This window comes from Lissotriton helveticus, chromosome 5_1, assembly GCF_964261635.1.
Source record: "Lissotriton helveticus chromosome 5_1, aLisHel1.1, whole genome shotgun sequence".
Taxonomy (NCBI): Eukaryota; Metazoa; Chordata; class Amphibia; order Caudata; family Salamandridae; genus Lissotriton; species Lissotriton helveticus.
Window position 1 is genome coordinate 1,478,585,873 of NC_136065.1, and position 13,191 is coordinate 1,478,599,063.

A 13,191-nucleotide genomic window follows, 5' to 3' on the forward strand; every position below is an offset into this window, starting at 1 on the left:
AATAACCTACCCACAGGTTAACTACAATTAGTAGGAGAAAGTATATTTTGAGCACAAAAAAACTGTTTTTAATGTTTCATAATCAATTTTTACAAAAATCATTTCAAGTTCTACAAGGCACTATTATGAGCAGTTCACATTTAGCATAAGTACAATTCTATGTCAGAATATAGCTTTGTCTTTCTCCGCTTTATTAACATCAAAAGCTTATAGCAGCCCAGAAAGACGTATTTATAAGTTCTTTAGATATACGAAAACACAGTCCTTTCATAGTGTCCATAGACCATAGTCGGTACATAGTCCAGTTAAGTTGTTTTTTCTTGTTCTCTGAGATATCCCATTGATTGTCTGTGGTTTTAACTGTATTTAGCTCCCGTGGGACACGTGTTAAACCGTGTTGCCTGGGGGCGGTTTATTTCTCATTCTGGGCTTTGTCTTGTATTTTTTTCCCTTTGAGGTCCCTGATCCGGCCACGGGGGCATTTCTTGCTCCTTATGCAGCCGGCGTCATTGTCGTTGCGGTGCTTGAGAGGGCTGCTAGGGGGACTTGCTCGTCTTGCTGGTTCTGCCTCGCGGTGCATCATAGGAGGAGCCACGCTGCAGGAGACGTGTAACACAAGCCTTGTTCCCGCGGCCTACACGTACGCCCAACCCGGGTCTGTATTTTTCCCAGCATTCAATCATTTATTCACGCCCCGGCAGGGGTCTGTATTGCGGGCTGAACCCGCGGTGACGCCTGTGGGCGATTTGAATTTGCACTTTTCCTGATATTATTGACAGCGCGCTGTGAGACAACAAACCCGGTCAGGGGCACTCTTGAGGGCTCGCATGCGAAGGTATGTGCAAGCTTGATTGCGGGCCTTGGGTCTACCCAAAATATCGCAGTCCTCTGGTCTGCCACTGATATTGTCTGGTTTATTCCTAGATCCCAAGATATTAGTGCACTCGGCCTTTAAAGTTGCGTTTCCCCCCCCGTTTTAACACCTGCAGAGGTTGACCTGTTAAATAATGGAGGCACAAAAGACTACATATTAGGAGAAGGATTCCCAGGTGTAAATTTAGTGGGATGCCGATTTCTAGAATGCTGTAGACTCCTCCATTTACAGAGTGGTGAACGAAGTGGTGGGGCCTATGGAGCAACATCTGTCAGACAGGATTGTTCAGGAGTGTGCCAAATTAGCGCATGCACACGCTGTACAGCCCGCAACTTCATTGGATCTCTAGAAAAGTTAAGGCCCTCCACCCCCAAAAAGAAGGGTTTTGAAGGGGTGGATAAGGACTTGTTTGCGCGTCTTAAGACTACTTTCCTAGCGCAAGGGAATTCCCCCTCCCCGCCCCCCTCCTCCAGCTCCCGAGCCCCAAGGAAACAAGGATCAGGCGTCTCAGGAGCCTGATGAGGACTCGGAGGACGAGGCAGGCACTTCACGCCCATGGCGCCTGATGATTCTCCCTCCTTTAGCACCGGAGCAGGACTCGGGTATGTTGGACCCGGAAGAGATCATCTATCCCCGCTCAGCTGCTTGGGCTCCTGGCGACCAGGTGGCCATGTTTGTCGCAGGTCGCCTCCGCAAGCCCCTAGAAAAGGAGGCTCAGGGTTGCCTTTGAGCGGAGTGCCTGAGGCCTATTCTTAAAGGGAAAGTTGCTTTCACCCCGGAGTTAGACTCCAAGATGGCCACCTTTCTGGCCAAATATATGAAAGACCCTCGCAAGGGCATAGATAGGTCATGGCGCTCATGCCAGGATAAGCTTCTTGAAGCCAATGGCCCCTTGACCAACATTTTGAACATGGCAGAGAAAGCAAAGGTGTCAGGATCCCCTATCTTACCGGAGCTGTTGTCGAACTGGGCACATTGGGCCATTATCTTTATGGGCAACGCAAATTGTGCCATGTCAACAGAGCAACGCCGCTCCTTGTTTATTAAATTAGACCCCAAGCTAGGAGATCTGGCCTCTTCGGAGGCGGGCGCAGTTGGTCTCTTTGGGGACACATTCGTGAAAGAATTGGGAAAATTTGTGGCTACTTTTACCTCCTTGGGTAAGGCCCAATCCAATATTAAAAGGGTCTTCAACCCCCGGTTTTCCACGGGGCTAGCTGGGCCCGCTCGGTCCGCCGTGGTGTCCAACAGAATCACCCCAGGGAATAAGGCTCTGGTCATGGACAATACAATTCCAACGCAAATTATAATAACTTCTACCCAACAAGAGGCCAGCACTTCAGGGGCCGCGGAGGATTCAAGAACAACGCCGGAAGTGGCATTCCAATGGTGAGTGCTTTACCGGTGGACCAGGTCCGTATCGGGGTCGTTTAGCGGCTTTCCGGGACGCCTGGGCAGCCATTACGTCAGATGCATGGGTCTTACAGACAGTTCAAGGGTTTCATATCAATTTTTTCACCCACCCTTGGCAAGAGAGTCACCCTCGTCCCATTTGTTTCACATGTTGCGATGCTCACCTGATCAATGAGGAAATCTCCACACTGCTGCGCAAGGGGGCCATCGGTCATTCAGTTCTGTATCCCGACAGGTGTCTAAGCAACATATTCTTAGGTCTATAAATGGTAAGGCAAAGATGATCACTTTTTGACTAAAAGTCTTCTTGGTGACCTTTTCCAGGGCGGGGTCGGTAGAGTGTTCTAAGATGGCTGTTCCTTGCTGTGCTGTGATTGGCTAATTGTTCAAGTCCGAGTACCCCATGTGCCAAGGTTCCAGACTTTTGTCTACACATTCCCCAGGCTGTCCCAATGCCTTGAATCCAAGGGTTGAGGGGGTCAAAGGGTGACCGACTATCTGTGGGGAATCTACCAGTTTCCCCTGTTAACGCCTATAATGATCTCAAAAGAAGCGCCACACCCCTTAATGAAAAAACCTATTAGCCACCATTTTGAAAACCAAAAGGACATCATCAACAACGGCCTCCTAGAAAAGAGCTGGCAAAGAACAACCACCTCTTAAATTTCAGTCATATTTTGTATTTGTTTCTACGCCTTTCTCTCCTTTTAATTGATCATTCTTTGTTATACTTGAACTCCATTTTTCTCCAATCCACTTCCTTTACCCTCCCCCACCTTTCCTCTTTTGTCCCTTAACTCCTAGTCCCACCCTTTCTTTTCTTTGGTCTCCCCCACTCCACCTATTTGAGCCTGGGGCCAGGGTGACAAGCAGAGATGGAAAGTTAATTAAGGGTATCTTCCTGTGGCTTCTTCACCAGATGCATCATTAACCATAACCCCTTTCTCTTCCTCTCTCCTCTACCTACTTGAAACCCTGTCCACGCAATCATGGTTGACCAACTTTGATGCTTTAACCGTTCTGCAATTTGTTGCTATTCCATTGTTCATGGGCAGACTTGATACCATCATCCTTGACAATTTAACAGTGTCTCCAATTGGTTGCTCCTCTGTTGGTGCAGTGCACATTATATGCATGTCTGTGTGGGGTTAATAGTGGGTGGCTTTTCTGTTGCTCCTCTGTCGCTCACAGGCTTGAATAACCTGTACTGTTTTAACAGTGCCTCAAATAGGTTGTGATATTGTTGCTCTTGAGTATTCCATATAATACTCTTTGATGATTTAACAATGCCTTAATGGGATGTGCCTCCGTCGCTTCAGGGACTCCAGTGTCTTGTTTTTCGGTTGCACCTCTCTTGCTCATGAGTAGAATTCATATAATACTCATTTGTGGATTGGACAGTGGCTCCAAAGGGTTGATCCTCAGTTGCTCCTTTGTTACAGACTCCTTATAATCAATGTTCCTATGTAACAAAATATATCCTCACAAATAATGTTATGAAGAACTGTCACAAATGACAAGCCAACTAGATTACAAACAGCATGACAGCTAGTATAAGTAAGCATGACAGTATTACTACTGCAGCATAGACCATTAACTTGAATACATGAAATTAACACTCAAATATGGGATGGCACAAAATGGTCACAAAATGTGCATGAGAATAATTCCTGCATATTGCATGACACCAAAAGAAACATGATTAACTATAACCATTATGCGTGACTAAATCAATAGTAGGGTGCTGCCCATTTAGAAGGTATTTCGGCATTCCATCAGGGGTGGTAACCATTGCATAAATACCAATACTTTCAAAACCGGAGTACATTACATAGCATGGACATAAAGAAATGTGGCAATATACACTAGAATTATATAGTGCAGCCAACAATTAAAAAATAGGTGCCTATGTTCTGATCATTAACTTTACAAGGTATCAAATTCTCACACGTTGATGACAAGTTATAGCTTTATTATGACAAGACTGACAACAAATCAAGAACTTCTGAGCTTATACGAACAGGCGCCTTTTGATAGATGAAATTGTGTGAAGTTGTCTCTCATCTGTAACCCTTGAATAACACTTTGAAATACTGCGTGGGGAGCTATTAAAAGTTGTTAATTCTCAACGTCTCTCACAAGCCCCGGCATCAATCCTTGTTATGTGTACCCAGCGATAGGGGTCCATTTGGATAAGAGTATCATTAATGTTTGGAATTTTAACTCCCATTCTTAAACATACCAGCCTTATTCTAAATCGAAAAACAAGACACAGAGCAACGTATCCGTTTCTAAAGAGACCTTCTAGTACAGCTCTGAAGACTCTGGGTGAAGGTGTGCAAGGCTCTGTGCAGCATCTGCTACCACTGGACATACTTTTTTGTTGTAACCAATATACTGATAAGGATAACACAACATTAACATACAAACTTACACCTTCATTTACATTACTATTGCCTTTGTTCAAAAGTAGTTCAGTAACCCTATGTGACGGGGCGGTGGGGGCCCCCGACATGGAACAGGGAATTGCTACGGACTGGTGGTCCGCCATACCTTTGACTCCCCTTTCTGTTCCACATACACAGACTGCCGACACCGATCCTGAGTACTGGCTTCCCACAGAGGCGGACACGGTGTGGTACGACCAGGAGGGAATGGTGCAGGGTCCCTTTAACTCTGGAACACGGAGACCCATGGCCCCGCCCCCTGATGACGACGCGGGGTTAAAAGCCGGAAGACACTCCAAGACGACGGACGGCGATTCCCAGAAGGTGGACGGAGTACTGGAGTAGAGACGGAGAGAAGACCCGACGAGCAGCAGATCGAGGAGGACGACGACGAGCGGAGCCCAGCTGTTTCCATCAAGCCAGGAGGCCACCGATTCCGCGACCCGTCCTGCCACGGTTCCACGGGAGGAACGTGGCTGCACAAGGTACGGGGCAAAGTAGCAGGCTGGGTGGGACGTAGCGGACAGCTAGAGACCCTGTAGCCATTGTATATATCCAAAGCCTCTGTGTCCCTTTCCCTTCACGAGCACTGCAGGCCCTGTATATAACGGCACACTTGGTTTCCCTCACCCCGGCCCTGTTGCTATTGTTTGGAACGCCCCTTTGACCTACGCTTTCTCCTGTCTTCCTTTTGGGTCCGGTCGGAGAACGGCCAGTGAACCAGCGGAGCCAACCCTTTCCACCGGCAAGACCAGACAGAGCGAGCCAGTCCATCGGCAAAGACAGCCTCAGCCTGGAGTACTCGGCGTTCCCTCGGAGAGTCAAAACGGAGTCAAGCGAATTCGCAAAACTGAGAGAGACTAGCAAAAGAAGAAAAGCGTATCTAAAAATAAAACCTTCTTTACGAGCACTGTTCCCTGACTCTGTTTCGCTTGATACCACACCCCCTGACCCTGCCCCCTTACAAGTGGTGTCAGAAGTGGGATCAACATCCCAGTCCGTCTGCAATACCGAGATGGACGCCCTGATGCAGCATATTATCAAGGGGCAGGAGAAGCTGGAATGGGCTGTGGAGAGGCAGATGACGTCTGCCCAGGCAGACCGGGACATGTTCAAGGCTACCATATCAGCCCAGATGGAAAACATGATGAAAGTCACGGCACCCTCAAGTGGTGTCGGACCCCTGGAAAGCAGAGCCCATGTTCCCAGCCCAACCGGAATAGCGCTGCAGAAGTACGTCCAAGGAGAAGACCCCGACGCGTTCATGATGAATTTTGAGCGCGCAGCCCGAGCGCTGGGATGGCCGGAAGAAAAGTGGCCCTTCTTCTTGGCGCCGTTACTGACTGGAGAGGCCCAGTTCGCTTACCAGGTTGCGAATCCTACTGGGAACGCCCCTTATGCGCTGATCAAGAACATTATCCTAGATCACTTGGGGTTGGACTCGGAGGCTTACCGGGTCCGGTTCCGCAAAGAGAAGGGGATCCCCGGCGAAAACCCCAAGACCCTTTTCTTTCGCCTGAAGATGATGGCGGATAAATGGCTAAAGCCCGAAAGCAGCACCAAAGAAGAAGTACTGGCTCGGGTCTATATTGAACAGTTTATGGAGGCACTACCTTACGGGACCCAGAGGTGGCTGAGGCAGCACTCGGGACTCACAGTGGAACAAGCCATTGAAATGGCCGCCACTTCTGCCAGAGCCCAGCCTAGAAGCATCGGGTGGGAACAGGAGAAAAACATCAGACCTCCTCCCCCTTGCAAAACCGAGAGAAAAACCCGTCCTGCACCCGAACCTTTCAGACCACAACTGCCTCGGATGGAGGTCCCCGTCCAACGTGGGCCGCAGTGTTTCGACTGTGGCGAGTGGGGCCACATCGCCCGCCTATGTCCTCGGAAAAGACAGACCGAAGTGCCCATGGAGGTGGGCTATCTACCGAAGACCGTCCTATACTCCGCTGAGTTGGGAACCTCTTTTTATGTGAGTATAACCCTGAACGGACTCCCCATGAAGGCCCTTCTAGACTCGGGTTGCAGACAGTCAGTAGTCCAAGAAAGGTTTATTCTCCCCACCCAGTACATACCGGATATGATGGTTCACATACGTTGTGTACACGGGGACATCAAACCATACCCCGTTGCCCACGTATCTGTTTGTCCGAAAGGCCTACCGGTTTGTAAGGTGAAAGTGGGGGTAATGCCATCCCTCCCTGAGGACATGATCCTAGGCGTAGACAACCCAGACTTTTTGGATTTATTCCGAAGAATCCTATCAGACCCCTTGTCAGAGACGGATCCCCAGTCCGCTTTGGTCACCACCGAACCCTGGGTCCTTGACCGCAGTTTTCGCTTCGCACAGTCAGAAGACAGGACTTTATATAATGCCTGGGGAGGCTGCACAGACAGCAAGTGAAGACCCCACCCCTCGCTTTCCAAGATTCCTGATACAAAAAGACCTTCTATACCGAGAAGCAGCAGAGGGGACAGACCTACAGTTATTGGTCCCGCTGTCCTTTAGGGAGCAGGTGCTGTTTTTCGCGCATGCTCACCTTACGGCAGGGCATGCCGGAAAGGAGAAGACCACGGAGAGCATCATTCGGCATTTCTACTGGCCTGGGATATACCGTGATGTGCAGGACTACTGTCGCAAATGCGAGATCTGCCAGAGAAGGAATACTCACAGACCCCCGGCAGCTCCCTTACACCCCATGCCCATAGTAGGGGTACCGTTCGAACAGGTAGGCATGGACCTCATCGGCCCTCTACCGAAATCTCCTAGAGGCCACCTGTACGCGTTGGTGATAGTGGATTACGCGACAAGGTTCATAGAAGCGTTCCCCTTACGGTCACCCACAACTGCCAACATAGCCGAGAGATTTGTGGAGCTGTTTTCGAGGGTAGGATTCCCAAAAGAGGTCGTCACCGACCAAGGAACACCGTTTACCTCCCGCCTCATGAACGAGGTATGTAGGACGCTAGACATACGTCACCTAAAGACGTCCGTATATCATCCCCAGACCGACGGACTCGTCGAGAGGTATAACCAGACGCTGAAGATGACGTTAAAGAAAATGCTGACCTCCGAAGGACCGGCCTGGGACCGCCTATTACCGTTGGCTTTGTACGTACTGCGGGCACAGAAGCAGAGCAGTTTGGAATGCTCTGCTTTCGAGTTGCTGTATGGGAGACTTCCCAGAACTCTCCTGGAAATCACGAAGACCGCCTGGGAAACACAAGAAGAACAGGAAAAAACCCTGCCCTTGGAATACACCGCCCAACTGCGGTCCAAACTAGGGAAACTCAGGAACCTGGCCTATACCAACCTTGAACAACAGAGAAAAAAACAAAAGAAATACTACGACCGGGGAACCAGACTGAGAAGATTGAAGGTGGGGGAGTGGGCCCTCGTTTTATTGCCGTCCATAACGAATAAAAACGAATGGACCGGACCCTATGAAGTGATGGAGGCCATTGGGGATACCACCTATAGGATGCGGCTTTCCCCGTCCCGGACTCAAACCTACCACATCAACATATTAAAGAAGTGGATCGGTGCTCCCCCCAGCAGCGCCCATCTGACGATTCCCAATAAAAGTAAGGAGGAATCCACCATCAAACAGCTAGTGGTGAATCCCAACCTGTCGGAGGCCATGAGACACGAATTGAGGACAGCCTTGCTCCCCTTTTTCCCCATCTTCTCCGATATGCCCGGCAAGACGCAGATGGGTGAACATCGCATCGACACAACACCTGGACACATCGTGAAACAACGGCCCTACAGGATCCCAGCGGCCCGACGTGAGGCGGTGAGACGTGAGGTCCAGGACATGTTGGACCTGGGGGTGATAAGACCGTCTACCAGCAACTGGGCCTCGCCGATAGTGATGGTCCCCAAACCGGATGGAACAATACGGTTCTGTATGGACTTCAGGGCCCTGAACTCTATATCTACGTTCGACGCGTACCCCATCCCACGCGTCGACGAGCTGATTGAGAAATTGGGTGATGCAGTATACATAACAACCATCGATTTGACCAAGGGATACTGGCAGGTGCCATTACGTGAGGAGGATAGAAAAAAGACGGCCTTCATCACTGATGAGGGACTCTTCGAGTTCACAGTGCTTCCTTTCGGCCTTCACGGGGCCCCTGCCACCTTCCAGAGACTCATGAATAAAGTTCTGAAGCCCTTCCCCACTTTCTGTGCTGCCTACTTGGACGACATAGTGGTCCATAGCAAAACCTGGAAGGAGCACCTGTTACATCTGCAAGACGTCCTCAACGCCCTCCAGAAGGCAGGCCTTCACATAAACTCCAAGAAATCCCGGGCTGCTTTCACCAAAGTCAAATATCTGGGCTACGTGTTAGGAAACGGCCACATAGCCCCCCAGGAGGAGAAAGTGAACGCCATAAAGAATACGTGTTTTCCGTCCACTAAAAGAGAGCTCAGGGCCTTCCTCGGCCTCATAGGGTATTATAGAAGGTTCATACCCAAGTTCGCAGAGGAAGCTGCCCCTTTAACGGATCTCCTAAGGAAGGATGTGAGGACCACGGAAATAAAGCACCCCCCTCAGGACGCCATTGTTGCTTTCAAGAACCTGAAGGACACCATAACGTCAGCACCTGTACTGGTATCCCCTGATTTTTCCAGACCTTTCGTGCTGGCCACGGACGCTTCCAGCGTAGGCATAGGAGCCGTACTGTCGCAAGTAGACAGCGAGGGGGTGGAACACCCGATCTTATACACAAGCCGTAAGTTGTTCCCACGGGAATGCAAGTACTCCACGGTGGAGCGTGAATGCCTCGCAATTAAATGGGCCGTGGATAAGCTTCAATACTATTTGGAGGGGAAGCAGTTTGTTCTGCAAACCGACCACGCACCTCTGAAGTGGATGTACCGGAACAGGTCCCTTAATGCTAGGGTGCTCAGGTGGTTCCTTTCGTTGCAGCCCTATTCTTTCACCGTACAGCACAGGAAGGGGTCCGCGAATGGGAATGCGGATTACCTGTCCCGGGTCCAGCCTCTCCCCGATCGTGAGAGTCCAGGGGGGGAGATGTGTGACGGGGCGGTGGGGGCCCCCGACATGGAACAGGGAATTGCTACGGACTGGTGGTCCGCCATACCTTTGACTCCCCTTTCTGTTCCACATACACAGACTGCCGACACCGATCCTGAGTACTGGCTTCCCACGGAGGCGGACACGGTGTGGTACGACCAGGAGGGAATGGTGCAGGGTCCCTTTAACTCTGGAACACGGAGACCCATGGCCCCGCCCCCTGATGACGACGCGGGGTTAAAAGCCGGAAGACACTCCAAGACGACGGACGGCGATTCCCAGGAGGTGGACGGAGTACTGGAGTGGAGACGGAGAGAAGACCCGACGAGCAGCAGATTCGAGGAGGACGACGACGAGCGGAGCCCAGCTGTTTCCATCAAGCCAGGAGGCCACTGATTCCGCGACCCGCCCTGCCACGGTCCCACGGGAGGAACGTGGCTGCACAAGGTACGGGGCAAAGTAGCAGGCTGGGTGGGACGTAGCGGACAGCTAGAGACCCTGTAGCCATTGTATATATCCAAAGCCTCTGTGTCCCTTTCCCTTCACGAGCACTGCAGGCCCTGTATATAACGGCACACTTGGTTTCCCTCACCCCCGGCCCTGTTGCTATTGTTTGGAACGCCCCTTTGACCTCCGCTTTCTCCTGTCTTCCTTTTGGGTCCGGTCGGAGAACGGCCAGTGAACCAGCGGAGCCAACCCTTTCCACCGGCAAGACCAGACAGAGCGAGCCAGTCCATCGGCAAAGACAGCCTCAGCCTGGAGTACTCGGCGTTCCCTCGGAGAGTCAAAACGGAGTCAAGCGAATTCGCAAAACTGAGAGAGACTAGCAAAAGAAGAAAAGCGTATCTAAAAATAAAACCTTCTTTACGAGCACTGTTCCCTGACTCTGTTTCGCTTGATACCACACCCCCTGACCCTGCCCCCTTACACCCTACTAAGCTATACATTGCTGTCCCACCACTACACACCCACCACCCACCAGCAGCACACCATTGTCTTTATGTATGTTGGTTTGCCTTCAAGCCCTTGTGTAGTGTAATGAATTTTTATTAGAGGTCTTCGTTGTATGCCATCCATCTAATCCAAATCTTCCAGCATTTCAGGGAGCAACCCCTGGCAGCATCTTGAGAATTTGAGGGTATATAACAGATATACAGACTCTGTCTTTCATTTTACAATACTCTGAGGGTGGGCCTTGAGGGGAGGGGGCTCAGAGGGTGGAGGGGGGGGGGGGGAATAAGAATAGAAATAGAGAAAGTCCACTGCCAATCTATTTACGCAGGGCCATTCATGATCTCAATAAGATCTTTTTCAGTGCATGAGAATCCATCATTCTCTAGAAAATTCTACAGGGCAATCTCAGGGTTGATTTAAATTCCCCAGCCAAAGACTGGAATCTATTAGTTATCCCCACTAATGTTTTTACATGACTACATTACATGGAGGAGATGCCCCACTTCAGACGAGCACCCAAGGCAATTCAGGTTTGGACTGAGGTCCATGCGTTAGAGCTTTTCAGGAAGCAGTTTGGTTGGCATGGGTACGATGGGGAGAGGGGTTTAGCAAAGTCAATTTTCTCTTTTTCTGGTCTATGTCTCGTTTACCCAGGACCATGCTTAATCTCAATAAGATCTTTTCAGTGCATGAGAATCCCTCGCTCTCCAGATAATTCAGCAGGAGGGCTATCTCAGGGTTAATTTAAATTTGACAGCCAAAGTCTGTTTGTACATGAACACACTGCATGGAGGTGATGACCCATTTCAGTCTGGCACATAAGACAATTAGGGATTGGACTGTGTTGCATGCATCAGAGCTTTGCAGAGGTTAAGTATATTCTAAAAACATAATTAAATCATTGTCACGGGGTCGGTGACACTGACGGACGGGGTGTGGACTTTAACGACTGTTCCTTTCCACCCCGTCCGCAGGACTCCGACGGCCCCTTTAATGCAGCCTGGATTACTTCAGTGGCCACACCCCCCTCCCTGACATCGTCTCTGGGGAGCCAATCCGAGGAAGAGAAGGCGGATAAGGAAGCTGGACGCAGCGACGAAAGGGTGAATGCCGGAGGAGGAAGTGCCCCAGAAGAGAGGAAGACGGAAGGCGTTGCTGCTGTGGCAGAATCGAACGTGGAAGAGGACCCGACCGGAGAGATCGTCAAGCCAGGAGGCCGCCGGTACCGCGAGCCGCCCCGCCTCACTTCTGGAGAAGTGTGGCTGGACAAGGTACGGGGCCGTTTAAGGGGACTTCTTTATTCATGGGGTGGGACTGGGTAGGGGATGGTGAGGGCGGTCACGGGGCTCTTTACGTTCTCCGTTTTATTCACTTCCCTATCACTCAATATAGGGAAGTTTGTTTTTGAAGTGTCTACAACGGGTGATGGTCCCCGGTGATCCCCTCACGCCCCTTCCCTTCTCGTTCTCAAATTATATCCTAGAGCCCCACCAGTAACTTGGGGTATTTCTTTTCTCTTCTTTCCTGAGCCCAAGCTTCGGAGAAGTATCCGGAACCCCCCTCCAGGAACACCGCTGAAAGTAGAAGACTTCAGAGGAAGCCAGCGGATGACCAATAACCCTCCTCATTTTTCTTAGAAACCTGACTTCTGTTGCTACCAATTTGAATAAATCACTACTTAAGATCCTATTCTCTGGTGGACCTGCTTTCTTCAAAGCCTTCGTATTAGTGACATAGTGACAATCATATAAAGAAACATCTGCTTCAGATCACTGTCTCCCTGGGGGCCATCAATGCAAAGGTCCAGTCTTAATTTTCCAGGGGGCTGATGGCACATTTCCCAAGCCTCTATGGGTTTTTAAAGTCAGAAGAGTTGATTGAGGTATTTGTATATATCTGATATTCTACCTTATTGTAGGAGTTGAGACTTATTTTCGCTCAGTGACTGTCTGGGATATCATATAATTCTGCTAAGTCTGCTGTTATGTGAAGTCGGAGTTGAATTTAATGAATAACTGTGACTGCTTGAGCCCAAAGTAACCCCTCATATCTGCGAAGGAGCTCACTGTACCAGAAGAGACCAAATCGCCCAGGACCCACAGGTCTGTTGAATATGCATGGTCTGTAGTAGAACTGAGTATTTAATAATTTTCCCTGCTCTATAGTATGACGCAGGGTCAGTTAATACACAGTCCCTTGTTATAAGATGATTTGCAGCACTTTTCAAGCACTACTTGTAGATGTCAGATTTTCCAGAGGAACGATCTCAATAGTGGCATTAAATGTTTCGTAAATACCTTTGGGAGGTATAAGGGGTATGGTATTCTGTAGCGTCTAAAGAATTTTGGGGAGAATAATGATTTCCATCAAAGGTATCCTCCCCATCATTGAAATAAGCATTTGCAATGCAATAGGTCTCGCATTAGGAAAGTTTGAGCTATTGGTATTGTAA

At 49.7% G+C, this 13,191-nt stretch overlaps 1 protein-coding gene across 4 annotated transcripts in view; it reads right to left on the bottom strand.

Moving 5' to 3' along the window:
• ST7L (suppression of tumorigenicity 7 like) overlaps positions 1-13,191 on the bottom strand; it is a 1,501,068-nt gene that overhangs the window by 1,254,647 nt on the left and 233,230 nt on the right. The window lies entirely within an intron of this gene.